Below are 18,700 nucleotides of genomic sequence, written 5' to 3'. Positions count from 1 at the left end.
TGTTTCTTACGGAACAAAGGTTTTGCTTTACTGCTTGACAGGTATGCACGACAGAAGGATCAGGCATTGTACAATTTTGATGTGGAAGTAGACGTTATTACCATTCCTCCAGGTTCTACACCTCTACGGCCACGGTGGTTAGATGTGTTTGGTTTTGGAGGAGTGCGTGAAAATATTCTACAGCTTATCAAAGCTGCTTAGACACAAAGAGCGCCATTGTTTACGTGATCGTGTGTCTATTACAAAAGTCCAAGCTGTCACACATAATGAATTTCGCCTTCCAGAATTCCAGGACACGTTGAGATTTGCATCGATATATGCGGGATTCTCATGGCGTAGATGTGGAAAAATTCAAAAACGTTAAAAAAATCTATTTTGACTGAGCACATGGAAAACCGTGTGATTGTGAAATTGCTGCGTTCATTTGTTGCAGCTTATGTGACAAGCTACTAGGATACTTGTGCTAACCCCCAATGTTCTGACAGAGCGAGGTGGCGCAGTGATTTGCACACTGGAGGCATTCGGGAGGCCGACGGTTCGTTCAATCCCGCGTCCGGCAATCATGATTTAGGTTTTCCGTGATTTCCCTAAATCGCTCCAGGCAAATGCCGGGATGATTCCTTTCAAAGGGTACGGCCGAATTCCTTCCCCATTCTTCCCTAATTCTATGAGACCAATGACCTCGCTGTTTGGTCTCCTCCCCCAAACAATTCAACCCACCCTAATGTTCTGTATTGTTTACAATGGCAGTCTTTAATATTCGGCCAAGTCACTATTTTTAGCAGAAAGTGTTCTCCCACCATGGAAAAAAAAATGATTTTCACCATTTCTTTGTGAGTGAGCACTTTCACATTCGTACGAACAGCTACATCGGGCAAGGAGGCATATCTCACTTACTCACCCGGCATGCAAGTGAGTTGCGCCGACAAGAGATTCCTATCATATGACACGCATACTGTTACCGATGTAGTGTTTTCCGGTGGAGAACCCGGTTAACTCGTCCCTTGTCATCAAACGTTTGCGGTTTCCATTCGAGAACCACTTACTTTCGGCTGCGCAAGTAGTTGTTCGGAACGACTTTCATTCTAGGTCCCTTCCTTACATTTGGCCGCTGCGGCACGACACATACATAGATTTGAATACAGCGAACAGACACGTCAGTTACGGGACGGACTGTTCATAATTTTGTAAAAAAAAAGGGAGACAAGGGAGATCCCCCGCTTTGCAATCGAATATTGTGACCACATAACCACGATGCCGTGACCCTCCTTGTTCGCTCGATGTTCCACATATTGAGCTTGGATAGCCCACTGTTTCTATTTTTCTTCTTTTTTTCAAAATTCAGATTCTCACTATTAGTTGCTGCAGTTGAAAATATTTTAACTTTGTGCACCTTGATCTATTACGTGGGGATTCGCACAACGCTAAAAGATTTCCTGCTGTGCACGTATGATCTTTAATTTGCAAACTATTTTTATATTACCCTGATCTGGCTTGTTAGAAATGGAACACGGTATCATTACAGTAAATAATTATGAAATTAAACATGTCCTTTGCTACTTTCATCTCTCAAATGCACTGAAAATTAGTATTATTATAGCCAGCCAGAATTGGTTTCATCACAGCAGTCTTTGATATCACTCAAGTAAAATTTTATTACTCAGATTTACGTAAATTATTTACGTGACTGATATTGTAATAGCAGTTGCCCATGTCCACTTGAAAATGACATTATAAAATCCATGATTCACCTCTTACGTCTCCGGGAAGCTGAAAGAAATAATTTTGATATACCGTTACCTGCCAGCTTAATTGCGGGAAAACTGCATTCATTCAATTTAATTTGAATTTGCCGCGGCAGCGGTTCCCGCGATCTCTACATAGCTCTGCGTCATGAAAAATTCTAAATATGCTGGAAACGGCTAAAAATGTGGAATGAAATACTGGGAAAGCTAGCAATAAACAATTACAAATATTTTTAACAATTTCTATATTCAAAAATCACATAAATTTAAAGTACACACCTTTTTCATTCGTCAGCCTCCAATGGCGTCTTCTTCGAACAAGGAAGAAAAGAAAGCTAAACAAGCATTCAATCGAACGTTACCGGCTCTTTCAACTTAAACGGCTACAAGAAGTCAGAGAGAGTAATGTTTTAACCTACACCATTTATAGGCAATTTAATATGCATCTTTGTAATCTTTTTTGTTTGTCATTGTCTGCTTCGATTTCTACACTCGCCGACCACAGACGTTATTTGCAAAATATAGACACATAATTACTGCACAATCATAAAAATGACAAAAGATTATTTCTTGTTTTACAGAGTCTACATAATCGACAACCGTTCATACAGATATGAAATAATAATAGTAGTACAGATAAATGTTTTTTTTTCTTGTATTACAACGATTTTGTGAATGTCTTGCCAGGAGACGTCACGCATCTTACCACCAAATTTGACGGGGGTGCGAAGAGGAGTTTCCCTTGTCAGAGTGTACGACAGCCACCTGAAATACCTAGTTTCAATTCCGGGTATTCCCAATGACTTTCATTTTATTTTATTACTTTTTTTTCATGGTGGGAGGAGACGTTCTGCTCGAAATAGAGATGTGACCGAATAGTAATGACAGCCGATGTAAGCGTAAGTTAGTTTAAGTTAGATTAAGTTGTGTGTAAGCCTATGGACCGATGACTTCAGCAGTTTGGTCCCATAGGACCTTACCATAGATTTCGAATTTCACGGCCCTCTGTCAAGCAGTAAACGCACACACACACACACACACACACACACACATACACACACACAATGTATATCTAGTTAACTGCTGAGAGAGCATCATGGGAATGGCGAACAGCCGCAATCTGTTTATAGAGATATAACAGAGAGTGGTTGAGCAAGTGGAGCTGATGCTAGGTGGGACGCGTGTGGGCGGCACGCGCGACACGCGCCCTCTTCTGCGGCGAGAGCGTGACCGTCGGGCCGCTGCGTGGCTCGGCGAGGTGCGGCGCGGTGGCGGCGTGCGCCAGTGTCCGGTTTCTGGCAGCGCCGCAGCCGCAGCGGCAGCCGCAGCCGCTTCCTCGTCCAGTTTCGCAACACTCGGCTACGCCTTGCCCCACACTCGGGTGCAGTCCGCGCCGCTGCATAGCGGCCGCCGGAGCTGGCCGCACGGTCCTCCTCAGGACCAGGCGTCGCTCTGCGCGATCCAGTTACGGCTACAGGGGCGAGCCGAAGCCAGTAGCTACAGGCAGCTCGCCGCACGTAACCCTTTCTTGTCGACTTACGGTTTGCTAGTGAAACGTCCCCTTTGAAAAATTGTACATGACTGTGTTTAAACTGACACACAATATTTTCAGCGCAACGCAATCTGACTTTCAAAAATCCCTACAAAAGAATGGCCCTGACTAACATTAACCTATACCTTTCACAAATCACTTACCTCACCAAAAATCTTCGTTATTCGAACTACTGCAATACAGAGAGCGCCACTACTGCCAGCTAAATAAAAGATTCAAACTACTGAAGGCACTAACTACTAATAGGCATAGTTAGCAAATGAAACATTTTGATAGAGAACAAACAATGTATTTACCTCAATAGTGTTCAAAAGTCATAATGTATATAGCAGTTCATGACATCCAGTCTTACAAATTTCAAAACTCCGCCATCTCTCTCCCCACATCCACCACTGCTGGCGACTCACCTCCAACTGCCCAACGCTACGCGCTGTTCACATCCAGCTGCCCAACACTACAATGGCAGACAACAATGCAACCTAGCCACAGACTGCACACAGCACAGCCAGTCATTTTTCATACAGAGCGCTACGTGGCGTTACCAATAAGAAAACCTAAACAGCCTACTTACATAGCCCCCATGCTCCCCACAAAAAATTTTACAAATTGTTTTGTGCACTGGCCAATACAGATTTGAAAATTTTTTTCATAATTACAGTAAGAAAGATATCAAATGAACACACTTACTAATACAATGTTGCTCAAAAGCTAAAATTTTCTCACAGTCCATAAAGACAGTCCTGATCATTCATCACAGTAAAACTGCCGTTTCTTTTCTCAAAGGCCGGCCGAAGTGGCCGTGCGGTTAAAGGCACTACAGTCTGGAACCGCAAGACCGCTACGGTCGCAGGTTCGAATTCTGCCTCAGGCATGGATGTGTGTGATGTCCTTAGGTTAGTTAGGTTTAATTAGTTCTAAGTTCTAGGCGACTGATGACCTCAGATGTTAAGTCGCATAGTGGTCAGAGCCATTTGAACCATTTTCTCAAAGTCTGAGCAGTAAAAGACAATGCACATGGAAGTAGTGGATTTCCATGCAGTCTTGTCCCTCCAACGGAAAGGCAGTGCTGACTCTTGACATGCTGACATGTAATGGGCCACAACAGAGCAAACCCACTGCAGAGTCAGTCGAAGTTTTGAAGAATATTGGTAGGTAGGTCATCAAAGAGCAGACCCACTGTAGTTCTTGTAGAGATGTTCAGCAGCCATCTGCTGCGACTGTGCAGGTGCACTATCACCATCAAAGAGTCTTGCAGACAATATAGCAAGTCCATAAACCACCACTTGTGCACTCACAAAGTTTCTAGAATTGTCCTTAGAACCAGCAATGCTGTTAATCGGGCCCTTGCTGAATTATTAACACATGTCCAAACGCTAACAGTCTCTACTTCTCACATATTGTCCATATACTATCACCAACAGAAATGGGTGCAGTGAAATGGAACTTACAAGTTACTTAATTTGCTGAACTGGTGTCAATTACAATATTATAACATGAGAAAACAATGACAAAGGTACAAAATATATCATTAAAGAACATAACAATACAGATAACATTTGTAGTAATATGAGCTTTACAAAAGAATCGAACTAACATATACATCAGTGTTACAGGAACTATGACATAAGTAAATACATAAAAGATCAGAATAACTTTTGAAACATCAACTTTACACATGAGCATTAAAACAAAACGGAATAAACAATGTCTAAGCATCTTTACAAGGTAAATAACATATTATCAGAAAAATTCTACAACATAAATCTTATTAGCTAAACACATACAGACAGGAAAAATACAAATTCACGTAGCGTAATAGCACCAAAATACAGGACAGGGTTTGTTGTCAGTGTAACATTTGGTACTGCAGTCCAACACAAAACTTCATTCCATAGATTTTTCGTCTTATTTCAACATTTGTTTCCACCAAAAAAATCCTATCCAAGCATGCTTTCTGTATTTATATGTTCACATATTTCTTACCTCATTATTTATTTTCCATTATCTTACCTCATCATTTATTTCCAAGAAAATCCTACCTAAACCTGTTGTCACTAAACCCTACTTTTTTGTTCATATCCTCTTTCAAAAATAGTTTTTCTCCACTGTACACTACTTTTTTGGCCAAACCATTTTCTTATAGCTTCTCAATGCATTTCTTCCAATTCGTCATAACACGTTCTCTTATATAGTCTACCTCCTCTTAAGCTAAGTTAAATCCACTGAGCTCAGATGCTAAACTAAGGGACAAGGCAATGCAGCAGCACAAAACAATTAATGCAAACAGCAATGACAAAAAAATGCAAATTGGCAAAGCAGGCAGCAGGAAATCTAAATTAGCAAAGCAATTGCAGTATTACAAGTAATATCAGACACTGTGCAGCAAACAAGAAAAATAAATCAGTAGTAAAACTGGCTTAACAGATTAATGTAAAGTGAAATTTAGTAGCACTATGCCTGGCAAACAGCAGCAGCAAGTGCAATAACTTATATCTAAACATGACATAGCTCAAGCAGAAAAAATATTACACTAAAGACAACAATGCAGACAAGGGAAATGTATATTCACATCTTAATGTCTATGTAATTAAAGTGGTGCACCACGAAAACTAATTCTACAAAAAATTACCAAGTACTTGAAAAGAAAATTATATATGCAATAACTGTTATTAATACCTTCTTATTGTTCTTTCCTTTCCAAGTGCTCCTTTTTCGAAGAATGTGGATCATAAAATAATTATTTAATAGATCTGTTCATGGAAAGTGTTCACATTAGCAAATGCATTTAATTTTATTTTATAAAACCAATGCTGCAACACAGCTGGAAACTAGATATCAAATGAAATAAGCAACTATGAAAAGCAAAGCATAAAAATATCATTCAATAGCCATGTGACATTTCATAAGTTAATAGAAATTCTCTCAACTCTCGTAGAAAGACACTTGTCATAATCAGGTGTGCAGGTGTAAGTATCTTTCCAAGTAATGAGCGTGTCTTATTTGCGATGCTTTCTCTAAAGGAATGTCAATGGCGAGGATAATGGCCTCTTTTTTTCTCCACCTAATGGCCCTCTTTTGTCAGACGACTACCTCTCAGCTGGGCGCCCAAAACGCATTACGTCAAGGTCACTTACCTTTCTTACTGAAATATTTACGACAGCAGTTTCTGCTACAGTGGCAGCCTCATATAAAAAAATTCCACAGGTTGAGAATTTGCGTTACAAATGTGTAGAAACAAAATCCTATTGATATAACAGTATCCAAAAAATTTTCGTCGGCATTGTAATACATTCATGCATTTACATACATTTCATAACTCGTAAAGTACGATTCTTGGTTTCCAACAACCTTTTTCACAAACCAGAGTCCCTAACCACTACTCATTATTCCTCACCTTTTTACACATATACATATTCGTCGACACTTCTTCAATATTTCATCATAACAGATACATAGCATAATCAAATAACTCATATAGAATCAGCTTATTAATCATAAACATACCTCAGCAGCATAATACACATCGTCATCGTAATAATAACATCATAACACCTCAGTCAAACCTCAAAACGTCGTAGCTTCCTCCAATAATACCAAAACCTAAAGAAAATTCTCTGCTCATTTTATAGTGTCATCTACCTCAAATATACTTTAAAAATCATGATCCCATACCAAATATATCATTCAAAGCTCTCATAGTATCACAATGGTTCCAAAAAAATATGAACATTTCAGAAAGTACAGACAAAATACAGTTTCATAAGTGTGAAGTTATCCATCTGTGTAATTGCGTAAACATGTGTCACTGATGTAGTAAAAAAAATGTTTATCTCTCAGTTAAATGATCAGATAGCTGTGTAATTTGTTTGTTAGAGAAATATGGTACCAATGTGTAAAGTTGTATAAGCAAATACCATATTAGCTAGGGCTCCTTGTGCTTGCCAAACACATGGTACACAAAGTAAACGTGTACCCCCTGAAGATTAATGTAATTATACCCTCAGGTGTTAAAGATTACAGCAACGAAATGAAATGTATCACGGAAAACCTTTGTATCATTGTACTTGAAATATCTTTAAAAATAAATGTTTTAAGTACAAAATTAATCACTCAAATACGTGTACTGTAACGCTAAACTGTGCGTCATGTTGTAAGATAATCTCTGTGGAGGTGTCGTAGTTATCGTTCGCCGAAAGCTAAGTTCTGCAGAAGTCAATGTACTTACCTCATGATACACAAAAGTGAAATGCTTTGCGTATAGATATCTTAGTTATTACGCTTATTGCCGTGATGAAGAAAGTACTGTGCTGTAATGTATTGTTGTCCTATGGACAAGGCTGTCTCCTTGTAGCTATACCACAAAAGTAAAACATGTTTTACTTCACAGAAGATTTTAGAAAAACTGTGCAGATATAAAGCAGATACACCGCAAAAGCAACATTGTAAATTGTCACATATTAGTAGCGTCGTGATATAGATGTGTAGCTGTCTAAGAAACCAAATGCTAAGTCATCTTTAATCCCACAGAAGAATGTCTTTTCAAGTAAACCAAAATGTTGCATGAAAATCTCATTAGCGTTGCCGGTATATGTTCTAAGTATGTGATCCTTATAGTCGTTACGTGATAGTGGAACTAACAAGCAAGAATGTACAAACAACAACATTGTGTCATCTGCTCACTATAACAATGCATTCGTAATTTCGGTTTAAGTAATTTCTCTTGGTTCTTGACTGGATATTTAACTTCAAACATTGTTGCATGTTAACACATTCTAAGTCTGACAAAGCATACTAGAAATGTAAAGTGAAAAGTTTTATGGCAAAGAAAAAGTTAAAAAGCAGATTATCTTTCAATAAACAGTCTTACATGTGAAATGTGGTGCAATCCTTTACTCTCTAGTGCGCTGAGTTTCAACTTCAAAGCAATTATCATGTTGTATACGTCGGTAAGGAATGCTAAAATTTTTCTCAAGGCTAGCGTCTTATGCTATTTTTCTCGGAGCGAGCGGGCGCACGTGGCTGCCTGCGGTGCGAGTCATTGTCTGTCTCTTTGTTGGCGCGCGTCGTTATTGGGATTAGGAGACCTAACTTCTACAAATTCACCTTGTCGAGAGTGCCCTGCTCTGTTTGAATCTCGCCAGTTCTGATGCAATTCAGGTCTGTCGTTACGATCATATCGTCTGTCGTCATGTCGGTAGATTCCATAGTTTCTTTCTTGTCGGTCACGTGGTGGAGAATTTCTCCCTGCATCGTAACTGCACGCTGGACCGTTGCGTCTGAAGTTATTCTGTCTCCCGTGATAATAATTGATTTTGTTCCCATATTGTCTGTTTCTGTGGTAATCTCTGTCATATTCATTACTACGGAAATGCGATCTTTCTCTGTAACTATTACTCTGCCAGTGGTTGTCATATGGATGATGTCTGTTTTGGTCACGGTTTGCGTTGTAAGAATAGCCTTGTCGAGTCCAGTTACTATTTCTTTCGTTGCGGAATTGTGACGGATGGGACCTGTAATTGTTGTGTTCCTGTTTTCGCGTTCCGCGATTGTCAGTGTCAATTTCTAATTCTTTTAAGGGGATACGGAATCACCTATCCCCGCAATGTTAATATATGCCTACTATAGGGAACATTTTCTCACAAACTACTGGAGACAGAGAGGTAAAAATTTTACTGTATGTGCATTCATATGTTACAACAATACTGAAACAACAGTTTATTGTCAAAGTATTTTCTTACAGAGATATTGTACATTTATTTTTAAGTAAATTTTTTCCATCGCTTTTTACTAGACTATCACCCCTAAGTCTTTTGTAAATCAAGTAATTAAAAAATCGTTGTTTCAGTATGTAATAGGGACCTATGTCACTACGTCATAAAAATTTCAGACTTCTAGGTTGACCAGTACCTGAGATAATGTTCCTAGATGAAGTAAAAAGTAAACTTACGGGAAACGGAGAAAGAAGATTAAAACATTCCTGATCCGTAGCTAATACCCCCTTTACAGTCTTCATAATCATCTTCAAGTCTTCTTTTGGCAGCCCTCTGCACCTGTCTTGCTTTTTTCACTTATGTCTTGATTATATTATCAGCATGCCTTAGTCTGTGCTGATCTAAAAAGAACATAGCACGTACCGTACGGGAACCAACACACATACCCAACTTTTGAAGGACCTGGCATTTAGTTATATTTCCAAGATTGAAGGTTGCCACAGCATCATACACACCAAAATGTAGTGTATTAATTCCGACAAACAGTGTTTTTGGGAGACGATGCCATATCACACTATTCAAGCACTCGTTGGGGTTCTGCGTTTTTCCGTGAAGACATTTCATCAGAAGACTTCTGTCAGCCAGATCTCTGAAAATGGGCTTTATTTCTGCCATGATGGCTGATGGTAGACTGTGGTGGTGAATGTATTTCTCTCCTGTTGTTAGTCCCCTATTGTATTTACACCAGCTGTTTTCACCTTTGGGCCACAAACCATGTTGTGGATGCTCATCCGTGGATGCGGTGTGGAAATATAAAGCCCATATAGCTCTCCTCATTTCTTCAAGATTGCCTGTATTTTGCCTGATTGCAAGGCCATAGCAGTTCTGAATGTGGTCTATTATGGAATCAGTCAATCTTCCTCTGCCATCCAAGGTTTTCCCATCATCTAGTTTTTTCCCTTTCATAACTGATTTTAACCTTCTCAGCCTGGCACCCATTCTCTTCTGCACATGTCCTATACATTCAAGTTTGCTTATATTTACACTGTTCCCATATGGTTTGCTTTCCAAAACTTCTTTGAATGCTTTAGAGTCACCATCTCCCAGATATTTGACATAGCGAACATTATACCACTGTGAAGAGCGATGAAAAATTTTCTTCACCCCAGCAACCTCCATGCCACCACTACTACCATAATAATTAGCAATACAGTCATCACTGTGTTCATTTTTCAGCCTGCCTGTGCACCTACAGTATTTAGACATTATTGCAACATCAATAACCTTGCCAGTATCAACACTAGTTGCTGTTACAACACCATTGTTGGAGGTGTGGCCCCTTTTCTGCCACGTGCCATCAAACGCCACTGTGAGGTCACGACTGCCGTCATTTTCTTCCACTGCTTCTTCCACAGCAACCTGCATTGACTTCTGTGCTACATCTTCAACTGCAGATCCTAGTACATAATTGTAAGCTTCAAACTTTGAAGGTGCACTTGGAAGATTTAGAACACCACATAGCATATCACCAGCTGCTTTGTCCTTACCAATTGCTCGCAATCCATAAACTAACCTAATATTTACACTATAAAGTTCAGTTTTCTTGTATCCATTATTTACAGTTACTGAAACCGAACTTGGAAACTTACAGCTGTATTTACAAACACTGCATATTAAATTAAACTGGGCAGCCAGGCCAACATGGGATTCTACTTTCAGAGAAACGTTTCCATGACATTTTTTGCAGCACAAACTGTTTTCAAGAGCTTCACACAATATATTCGTATCAATGAGTTCAAAAACTTCATTCCCTCTATCAAGTAAATTATATTTCTCTTCCAAATCTCTTGGTTTTTTATGAGAAGCACTGTTTTCATTTGGTGTAAGTTCGTTCGGCAAATCAGTAATAAGTGGATTCACATTTTCCAACAGTGATGATGATGAACTGCTTTGCTTTGCTAATGAATCATTATTTCTTTTCTTTTGCCAGTTCACACGCTTTTTAAATACTTTTGCTTTAGCTCTAGGCATTTTCACTGCGAAAAATGAAGCACTAAATACGAAATAACTCAACAACAACTACTTTCTTATATCACACTGTTTACAAAACAGTCCCGCCACAAAGTCAAAGAGTAACTTGAGGAAACCAGAAAGAAACATTTTCGGGCAACTAGTGTATAAATAGTCGCTGGAAACCGGGATATTTGAATTCATGTCACTTTAAAGGTACTGCCAAAAAGTTCATGGTCAGCCACGAGAGACGTGTATAACTAAAGCGCAATACCCGATCTCACAAATATATAAAAATAAAATAGTTATAATTGTAGTAGAGCTATGTATGATACGTCATTTTAAAGAGGAAACATGGCAGAATATAATACGCCAATAAAAAAAATTCGATTTTTTAACCCAAAATCCGATTCCGTATTCCCTTTCACGTGTTTGTTCAAGCGTGGTGTGAAGATTTTGTTCCATTGCGTCTAACTGTTGCTGTGTTTGTCTCTGGTGTTGTTCCATTGTGTCTAACTTTTGATGATTTTGTTCCATTGTGTCTAACTTTTGAAGATTTTGTTCCATTGTGTCTAACTTTTGAAGCTTTTGCTGTGTTTTCCCATTTGTTGTATTAATTGTAATAACAATGCACTGGTGTCTGAAACAGGTTCCTCAGTGCTTTTCGGCAGTGAATTTGCACCGGCAACATTCACATTTTGACAAGCAGAAAATGTGTCTTGTCTTATTTGAGAAAACGGTGAGGACCCAAAACCTGAATCTACAGTATTTGCGAGATTGTGTCCTGTCCTTTCGGATTCCTGAGGCAAGCTGTTGCCGACCGATCGATCGATAATGCTTCCTTGTTCACTAATTGTGTCACTGCCTACACCATTATTTGCAGCCCGCTCCATTTCCCTATGCACAGTTACCAAATTACTGCTTTGAACATTAGTTAATTCATTACTCGGCGGCGTTAACACACTGCTTTCGTCTTCACTGTCATTTCTCAGTTTACGTTGGAGCCTAGGATTACGTTTTTCACACACCATTATTGTCACAATATTTCACTCGACAACATAGAAAAATACAATTTGAAGAGCAAAATAAGAAAACACATTAACATAACATTGAAAATAATATCTCGTTAATTGCAAGTGCAGCTGCGAAATACTTGGTGCAAATCTACATGCATGCCACAACTGTTTTACTGTACAACAATGAAAAACTACAACTACAAAGGACATTCTCTCTACAATTACGCGCTAGCAATAAACAAAGGCTGCACTAATTACACAAACTACAAGAAAAAAATCAGAAGATTCCACTGAGGTGTCCTCGGCTAAGGGTCGACATATGAAACGTCCCCTTAGAACAATTGTACATGACTGTGTTTAAACTGACACACAATATTTTCAGCGCAACGCAATCTGACTTTCAAAAATCCCTACAAAAGAATGGCCCTGACTAACATTAACCTATACCTTTCACAAATCACTTACCTCACCAAAAATCTTCGTTATTCGAACTACTGCAATACAGCGAGCGCCACTACTGCCAGCTAAATAAAAGATTCAAACTACTGAAGGCACTAACTACTAATAGGCATAGTTAGCAAATGAAACATTTTGATAGAGAACAAACAATGTATTTACCTCAATAGTGTTCAAAAGTCATAATGTATATAGCAGTTCATGACATCCAGTCTTACAAATTTCAAAACTCCGCCATCTCTCTCCCCACATCCACCACTGCTGGCGACTCACCTCCAACTGCCCAACGCTACGCGCTGTTCACATCCAGCTGCCCAACACTACAATGGCAGACAACAATGCAACCTAGCCACAGACTGCACACAGCACAGCCAGTCATTTTTCATACAGAGCGCTACGTGGCGTTACCAATAAGAAAACCTAAACAGCCTACTTACACTAGTTGTCTTCCAGTTTCAAGAAGAGTAGCTCTGACGGTGACGTTCCATGCACTAGTAGGAACCAGCTTCATCTTTCGAATATATTCAGATTTGAGAACGTAGCGAGTCACAGTGTGGATCCGACGACCACAGTATAATAGCGTGGAACACTTTATTAATTGCGACATTTCTGGCCGTGAAAGTCTACATTTTACTATACGAACATGAAGAATGTAGCTTATTGCCGTCAGTGTACATGATGACCTTTACTTCACAATTTCGGAGCTTTTTCGTTACGAATCATATTATGAGCCCCGTTGTCCCATGCAACATTTGTCCCACAAATGTTTCAGCTACTAACATTCTTCCATTCTTATTCGAAGTGGCAATAGTGACTCACCTTATATATGTAAGGAGAAAAAGGAATCAATGATTTATAACAATGGGATATATCCCATGTTTCCTTTTTCTCCTTTTGTTTTTTGTCTCCTTTCGTCTTTATTTCCTACTGCCACTGTCTCTGCCATAGTTCAGCAGCTCAAAAATTCTGGGGGTTCCAACTTATTCCTTACCATAGACACACATGTTTCAAATTTTGTTTCAAAATGCGCTCTGCTGTATACCCCCGTCTTTAAGTTCTCTGGTCTCAGAGAATCCAAAACCCCCAATATTATGTAAGCTTTCCATTTACCTACATTTCACATTTCCACTGTCTCCTCTCTCTTCTGTTACCACTACTTCTATCTTCGTCCATCTCTTTTTATCTTTTACTGCCACTGTTTCTGAGGGACTATCAATATCTTCTCTCTCTTTGGCTCCCACTGCCACTGCCTTCATCCACCTCTCTTTCTCTTCCTCTGACATTTTCCCTTTCCCACCACCACAATCTCTCTCTATTTTTACCCCACTGGCACTGTCTCCTTTCTCTTCCATCGTGATTGGCTCTCTGATTATTTCAGCATAAAAAATACGAATATGTTCGCATGCGAAAAGTTTTTGTGAGGAAGGCATAATGGTCCCCATTTTTCAGTCAGATTCTTCTAAAGAGGAACTAATTTGCCCTTTTGTGCAGCGACAACAGAATTTTTCCACTGGTTCCCTGGTGTTGCTTATATGAAACGAATTCCATAGGTCAGTAAAGTTTTGACAGCTCATTTATAAATTTCGACGCATTCATGTACTTTGACACATATATGTCTACAAGTTGATCCCAAGGTTCATGACTCAAGAGCAATAGTCCTTTTGAAAAGCTTTCGGATCGCGCAAATGAGGACGGGAAGTTCCTTAAGACAATGATGAGTAATGAGACGTGAGTCTACGGTTATGATGTTGAGAAGCTGAAAGGACGAAGACTTTCAGCGACAGACGATATAACATAAAATCGCAGACGGCGCTTCGCGTGATTTAGCAAAAGGCGTACCGAGACTGCTGGCGTTGGGAGCGGTGTATCAATTGCGGAGGAGAATGTTTCGAAGGAGACCGTACACATTGAGTAAAAGGTAAGGGCGGGAAAGTCCGCCCGGTTAGCCACGCGGTATATCGCGCTGCTTCCCGAGCGGGAAGGTTTGTTGGTCCCCAGTACGAATCCAGCCGGCGGATTAGTGTCTAGGTTCAGTGTGCCGGGCTGCCTGTGGATGATTTTTAAGGCGGTTTTCTATCTGCCTCGACGAATGCGGGCTGGTTACCCTTACTCCGCCACAGTTACACTATGTCGACGATTGCTGCGCAAACACTGTCACCACATACGCGTATACCATAATTATTCTACCACGCAAACACCTGGGTTTAGACTCGTCTGATATGAGGCGTTCCCCGGGGTGGGGGTGAGGGGGGGGGGGGGAGGGGGAGAGTTTGTCCACTGTGGTGTTGTGAACCGCTGAGGGCCATGGCGCTGGCGCGAGGAAGCCTCTCCGTCGTTTCTAGGTCCCCGGCTCAATACTCGATACACATGGGTAGAAAAATTTTGTGGACAAAGTGCTGGATTTTTTTGAACATACCTCGTGAACAACAAGTAAGTACACATAATATACGATGAACACAACAACGCTTGGTTTATATTTCTCCCGGATACTTTACTCATCGATCGCAATTCATTGAAAATACCCAGCGTAAAAGAGTAAAAGCGTTATTAGAAATATTTTACGGAATTTCCAATCTATCCAGCTTGTCAGTTTTTGGCAGGCATTTTAAGTTCTCTCCAGTATGTAAAGACTGCTTTTAGCCCATTTTGTGTCACTGTGTCACTGCAGTACCAATTTATGCATATTTGTATCGGTAGTAGCAACGGACATTACATGGAATGGAAGCGTGAGAGAAAGAGGAAAATAATAAAGCTTGGAGATGAGCACGAATCGTGTATTAGTGGAGCTGGGAACAATTACTGTTTCGTAGAGGACAAATTGGCAGTACACGTTAATTTTTGAGGAAATATTACAACACTAGCGTTTATTAAATTTTTGTATATTTACAGAGATGTATTTTTTTGAGACAGAGAACCGATAGATTTTATTTTATTTTGTTTTATTTTGCGTCATCGCTGGGAATTACGTTCATATCCTGTTTTATTGCGGGACGTTCAGATTTCTCTGTCTTTTTCTTTCACCCTTTCTGGCTTAGTCAACGGAGAAAATGGCACAAAATTCGCCGTTACGCTGCATGGCTTATTTCTGCATTAGAGATTTTGGTTAGAAGAAGAGGAACTGATGTAATAATTTTGTTGAATACAGCCGATTGAAAAATGCAAAGAAATGTAATATAAAAATCATCTGTCTCGTGATATTCATTTGAGATTTGTGGTGTCACCGCCAGACACCACACTTGCTAGGTGGTAGCCTTTAAATCGGCCGCGGTCCGTTAGTATACGTCGGACCCGCGTGTCGCCACTATCAGTGATTGTAGACCGAGCGCCGCCACACGGCAGGTCTAGAGAGACTTCCTAGCACTCGCCCCAGTTGTACAGCCGACTTTGCTAGCGATGGTTCACTGACAAAATACGCTCTCATTTGCCGAGACGATAGTTAGCATAGCCTTCAGCTACATCATTTGCTACGACCAAGCAAGGCGCCATTACCAGTTACTATTGATGCTGTAAAACATGTACCGTCAAGAGCGATGTTCACCATTTATGGATTAAAGTTAAGTATTCCACAGCTACGTCCTTTTTTGCTAGTCTCATTTCCTTGACCTGTTCCAGACCTCACGCCAGCCTGCGTGAGCTAAAACGCGTGCCTTTCGGCTTCCTCTCATAGTGGTTTGGCTCTCTTGCCAATCCACAACACTATTAGTCAATATTTGAATGCACTAATCATTCTTCTCTTCTTAAGCGTTAAGACGTCCGCAGCTCGTGGTCTAATGGCTAGCGTTGCCGGCTCTGGACACGGAGTCCCGGGTTCGATTCCCGGCCGGTTGGGGATTTTCTGTACCCAGGGACTGGGTGTTTGTGTTGTCCTCATCAATTCGTCATCATCATCATCATCATTCGTGACAGTGAGTCGATTGGATTGTGTAAAAAATTGGGCTTTCTAAAAATTGGGACTTTTTACGGGCGCTGATGACCGCGCAGTTGAGCGCCTCACAAAGCAGACATCATCAAACGTTAATCCAAAACGGAACGTATCTTTTCACGGTATATTACTGCTTAATTACTGCTTTGTTTGTGCTATGATGTTTACGAGAGGCAGCCTGATATTTGTCAGTAAGTTAAGGTGAATTTGCGCAAGTATTCAGTTATTTGATACTGAGCAATATACTCCAGGGCTTTGGATACAGTAGCTGAGATACTGATTGATCTGTAATCAAAAGGTGATTACAGGTATCACACTCTTGGGAAGTACCAGTTTTCCTCACTAGCCAGAGGCACTGATGTTGCAACAGCTGTTCATTAAAGTGAAAGAAGAGCAAAGACTGTGAATCTCATTTGTGTTAGCAGATCTAATGATAACGAAGATTTAGAGACTTCACAACTTTTGATTTCTTTGCAGGCCCATACAGAAACAGATGGTCATTTTGTAATATACTGGGCATATTATTTTCACTATTTATTACGATTAACAATTTATTTAATCTACTATCACGATTAAGAATTTCAGGGCGCCTCTTACATGAGACTAGTCTTCCTCAGAGATTATTTTCGCAGTTAATATTGCTATGTGTTTAGAACTTGACACAATAATAATAATAATTGCAGTAGTAGTAGCAATAGTAGTAGTACTAGTAATTATAGTAGTAGTATTAGTAGTAGTTGTTGCTGTTAATATCGTTACAATAATCAGCTAGAAAATCGTCGTAATGTATAGTGTATTAACATTTAGTCAAGAGCATTAATTTTATATAATATTTCTGTGGAATGGAAGTGACGATGTACAGAGAGAAAGGCAGAGCAGCAATATGGAAGGAATCAAATCTGGAGACACAGTTTTCTTGTAAACAGCAAAAATCATAAAGTAAAGAGGAGAAACCGAGGAAGAAAAACAGATAAAGCCGAGGAAATGTAGGAGTGTGTTGAGGATGTGAATGATGGACTGGTTCTCTTTTGGACACGAGGGAAAGGGCTCAGGTATGCTGACAGGGAATCAATGTCGATAACAACAGAAAAAGATTTCTTAGACACTTCTGTGGCTGCTGTTGGAACTAAATTAACAGGAAAAAGTTAAGTTCCCATCTGAATGTAGTTAGCCTTGGATCACAACTGGTTTCAGGTTAGTTTTTTCCAGAAACACATTACTGAAACGGAGAAGGTTGGTCCAAATGGCTGTGAGCACTATGCAACTTAACTTCTGAGGTCATCAGTCGCCTAGAACTTAGAACTAATTAAACCTAACTAACCTAAGGACATCACACACATCCATGCCCGAGGCAGGATTCGAACCTGCGACCGTAACGGTCGCTTGGTTCCAGACTGCAGTGCCTAGAACCGCACGGCCACTCCGGCCGGCAAACGGAGAAGGGAATGGAAAATGAGCTAAGATGCTGGAGACTGGGTAATGCAGTTACGGAAAGGATGACAGTTATTTGACACATGTGGAAAAATACAGATGATAGCCGTGACTAAGAAATCAATGAAGGTAAGAGAACCTGTCAAAATCACTAATAGTCGAATGGTACCGAGCAATGATGGGCTGGCACTATTAAAAGCTACACACGCGAGCATTCAAATGTTTAAATGTGTGTGAATTTCTAAGGAACCAAACTGCTGAGGTCATCGATCCCAAGACTTACACACTACTTAAAGTAACTTAAAGTAACTTGTGTTAAGAACAATACACACACCCATGCCCGACGCGAGCATTCATCATTAGATCGACCCTCCTGGAACTTTTATTCTTTGACCCACATTTGACTAATGAGTGAGCGCGAACTCCACTGATATTTGTTCCGGTTGAGTTTCTCGGGAGGAGGGTTGGTTTATCTCCGATTGATCGTCACAGTGTAATAATCTATTTGTTTTTGTTTAAAAACATCCCCAAACATTGATAAAGGTTGTAACACGTAGTCTCCAAAACGTATAATATAGAAAAGGAATAGAAAAATCCGCAGATGAAAGAGCGCTGTGATGTGGCTGCCTTCCCGAGGCAACAGCTCAGTGTACCTTCACTGTGCTTCACTTTCACTGAACATTTATTGAACCCATACATGAGGAGCAAACTGTCCAATTCTTCATCAGAAGAGCTGTAAACACTTCTGCATATCACTGTTAATATGCAACTAACACTGCTGGAAAAGCACAACCGAGCAGGACTGAATGGAAGCTAGAGGACCAAGGGTAAAGTGGCCATCAATGTTGTCTACAACA

This window comes from Schistocerca americana, chromosome 8, assembly GCF_021461395.2.
Source record: "Schistocerca americana isolate TAMUIC-IGC-003095 chromosome 8, iqSchAmer2.1, whole genome shotgun sequence".
Classification (NCBI taxonomy): Eukaryota; Metazoa; Arthropoda; class Insecta; order Orthoptera; family Acrididae; genus Schistocerca; species Schistocerca americana.
This window is presented reverse-complemented; position numbering follows the sequence as displayed.